This window comes from Fukomys damarensis, unplaced genomic scaffold, assembly GCF_012274545.1.
Source record: "Fukomys damarensis isolate Sample0158 unplaced genomic scaffold, DMR_v1.0_HiC HiC_scaffold_8, whole genome shotgun sequence".
In the NCBI taxonomy this organism is placed as follows: Eukaryota; Metazoa; Chordata; class Mammalia; order Rodentia; family Bathyergidae; genus Fukomys; species Fukomys damarensis.
The window spans coordinates 4,136,007-4,139,755 of NW_022900920.1; the positions used below are offsets into that span (position 1 = coordinate 4,136,007).

Below are 3,749 nucleotides of genomic sequence, written 5' to 3' on the forward strand. Positions count from 1 at the left end.
GCCCGCGTACACGCCCCCAGCCAACCATTGGTGCAAAAGCCGACCTGGCTCCACCTGTTTCCTGACGTAAGGAAGATGTATCTGTAGGCATTCGTGAAGCCTTCGGTCACTCTTCTGCTGTGGGGCGTGGCTACCGCCTAGAACCCACCCCTTTCCCTTTGATCTTAGACGGTTCTTGTTTATTGGCTGCCGATTGGCCAACATGTGCGATTAGCCCGCCTCTGACTTTCCAGGGGCGGGAGAATTTCAGGCAGGTCTTTGATAGGTTCCACACTCCGGCTACTTCGGCTGCGACCATTGGCCCACACCACCTGGCTCTCCCATTGGCTACGGAAAGAGAAGCTCCCGGGGAATGGTAGCAAACCACCTGTGTGCGGGGACTGGCGCCTCTGAGGCTGCGGGCGCCGCCGGTGGGGTGGGTGGTCGCGGTGCTGACTCAAGGTCAAACTGCTGGCGGACGCCGTTAGGAACCGCGCTCAGTGCCGCGCGGCCCGGACCCGAGAGCACTGTTCCCGCGGGATCTCGCGGCTAACCAGAGTGGGCACTCCCCGCTCGGCCGAGTGCCAGACTGGGAAGTGTCCGAGCCCGCGTCGGTGACCGCAGCGAGCTGCTGGACCCCGGTCGGTTCTGCAGTTTGGGGCAGACCCTGAAGGACCCAGTGGGCCTCGGCCCCACTGCATGGGGTCTTGCACTTGAAGTGGCTCCGTAAACCCCGCGTGGTTCAATGAATGAGTGCTCCGGGACGCGGGGTGGGGGATGTGGTGGACTTTGCGCCACGCTGGAGGGTAGGAGCGGGGGTGTCGTAACGTAGTGGATGACTCAGAACTAGGGCGCGAGAAGTGTCCGGAGGTAGCGTCCTTAGCGCTGCAGGGAAAGTGTGGCAACTGGGGAGCTCGGAGCTTCTTCATTCTCCTCTGGATCGTGTTTGCACAAGCTTTCCCCGTTTTCAGTTCTGTTTTTAATGAGATGACGCAATTGTTAACTTTCCCATCTGTTTGGAGCGTTTCCTTAAATGGGGAAGAGGTTTTCTATTTTCTCTCTAAAGCTTAGTCCTCTGGACCTCTCATCCCTCTCCTCCATCCTGTCTATTCTCTTCCTTTTCAGTAGCGGTTATTAATTTTCCCGTAGCAACCTTTCATAAAATAATAGAGCCTCAAATTCACCTTTTCCCACAAAATTTTGCACATAACACCTGAGTTGCAAAGTCCCTAAAGTGACTTAGGGATTCCTTAGGCATACACGTGTATCTTCCCGACAGCATTCTCTTGCTAGTTTCCCTTGAGAAATGAATAGGAGTCACAGAAAGAAATCCACTCAATCCTGCTTGAGTACTGATTCCCTTTACTGTCAAATTGCACCATAGTAAAGACCTTCTACCTCCTATGCCCCTCTCTCTTTAAGCTCTGTACTGCATTTTACTCCTTAATTCAGTGGTCAAATTTTCTAAATCCGATGGTCATTTTCTTTTTCTTTTCTTTTTGAGACAGGGTCTCACTATTTAGTTGAGACTGACCTGGAACTCACTGTGTAGCCCAGGCTGGTCTCGAACTCACAGCAATCCTCCTGCCTCAGCCTCCCGAGTGCTGGGATTACAGGTGTGTGCCACCACACCCAGCTACCATTTGCTTTTTTTTTTTTTAACGATAGTTGCACAGCACAAGTGAAATTTTAAAAACATGTATACATTTGTAACAAATTCAGGTATCCCATTTTACAACATCACAGTGATGATGCCTCCTTAAATTGCAATGTGCACACACGTAGGTGTAAGGCAGAGTCCTGATCCTCACAGAGAAGGTTTCTAGACTAGTTTCCTTGCATGTGAGCCTACATCATTGAAGATTCTTAAAATGACATTTGTTGGGCAACCAAGGCACATGAAAGCTCTCAGAGGGGAAACTAAGGTGGTAAAAAGGAGGCTGCATAGGAGGGAAGCATTGGAAACATCACAGAAGCTCGCAGTTCCACTGTCATAGTCTAGAAACCCCAACCTGCTCTCCAGGCCTACATTCCTAATGAGTTAAGAATGAGGAGTTGGTGGAAAGTCTATGATTGTTCCTCTTCATAGGAGAAGTGCTTCGTGGGTGGGGATTTAGCTCAGTGGTTCCGGCGCCTGTCTTGCAAGCATCAAGGGCCAGAGTTCCATCCCTGGTACCCACCCCCACAAAAAATAGAAGTGCTTCATTAAAATCAATAATGTTGCCAGGAATGTAGCTTAGTAGTGTGTGTCTGCCCGGCAAGTGCAAGGTCCTGTATTCGATTCCTGGTATGGAAAAAAAAATAACCAAAAGAGAATTCAATACTGCTGTTCATATGACCTATACTGGGTTTCTTACAGACACCCAAAATATATTCAAAGGCCTGAGCCACATCCACTTTCCAGTAGTGCTGCCCAGAGGTGAAGACTTCAGTACCCCACAAAGCAAAAGTGTCCATTGTCTGGGGCTCTGCAGACACACTATGGTGGTCCTCTCCAAATATCATCCTCCTATCTTCCTCAGAAAGCCACAAGTAGTAACTGGCCCACCCTTATCACACCATTATTCACTTGGAATTCGTTCAGCATTTCCTGGAGACCAGTGATGCTCCAGGAAGTGAGCTCTGGGTTTGGTGGCTGGGGCTTGTGCACTGGTCCAGACTCCATCCCTGTGTTCCTCAGCAGCCCTCTCCACTGGGCTGTGGCTGTGAGTAGTGTGTTCTGGGGACTGTGAGTAGGCTCTGCACAGCAGCTTCAGGTCCCCCTCACTGAAGAGCCTCTTTTCCTCCCTGTGTGCCATACAGATCTCCCCAGAGCCAGTGGCACGGTTGGGCCTGCCTGTCTGATGCGGGAAGCCATATTTTTAAGGTTAGTATTAGTTTTGAAGTCCAGAGTGTCTGATATGGCCCTGCACAGAGTGCAGCACTTTGGAGTTTGGGCTTCCTTCTGGTGGAGGAAGAGGCAGGAACAGCAAAGCTGTGCCCACGGTCTGTGGTGATAGGGCTGAGGAAGTAGTTCTTATAGATGGAGCACAAGAGCTCATCCTGGAAGACATGCAAGGAACCTGCATGCATGTTTCTGCCACCAAAAGACCAACATCACTGAAGATACACTGAGAAATGAGGCAAGCTTACTCCAAACTGCTCAATGACCATTTTCTTATTCCCATCTTTTTTAAGGAAAGAACACTTACCCAACATAGACAACTCCCTCATCAAAACTTTCCCTTGTCATCAGCAACCACTCTATTCTACCTTTATAATCTCTCAATTTTGTACACTGCCCTAGCCATTGAGGTGGAAGATTCCTAAAGATTTAATTTTTGTCTATCTCTAGTATCTTGAGTGAACTTTGTCATTCTAAACCTGTTTTCCTCATTGGAGCTGCTACCTTTTATTTCCCTATTGTGTGTGTGTGTGTGTGTGTGTGTGTGTGTGTATGCATGTGTGTGCACAATGTTCACAGTGCTGGGGATTAAATCCAGGGCCCCATGCATGCTATGCAAGCACTGTGCATCCCCAGCCCACTACTGAAGTGTGATAAAAAGGCAACTGGGTGGCTATATTTCTGTGGCCCTGGAAAGCCTTTCCTAATTACAAGCAGGTGCCAGTCATGGCCGACTTAGAGAAGAACATTCTAGCAGAAGAAACAGGTGCAAGAACCCTCAGGTGAGAACAAAGTTGGCTTTTTCTTTTGTTTTTTTAGACAGGTCTCACTGTAGTTCAGGTCGGCCATGAAGTCCTTATGTAGTCCAGTCTGGCCTCAGATCTTG

The 3,749-nt window shown here is 49.3% G+C and overlaps 1 protein-coding gene across 1 annotated transcript in view; it reads right to left on the reverse strand.

The window, feature by feature from the left end:
- The window catches only part of Slc25a28 (solute carrier family 25 member 28), a 10,511-nt gene extending 10,070 nt beyond the window's left edge, over nucleotides 1-441 (reverse strand). The window contains exon 1 of the mRNA XM_019209672.2: nucleotides 368-441. The gene's annotated coding sequence lies outside the window, so the exon portion shown is untranslated. The remainder of the gene's footprint in view (nucleotides 1-367) is intronic.
- Nucleotides 442-3,749: the final 3,308 nt, after the last annotated feature.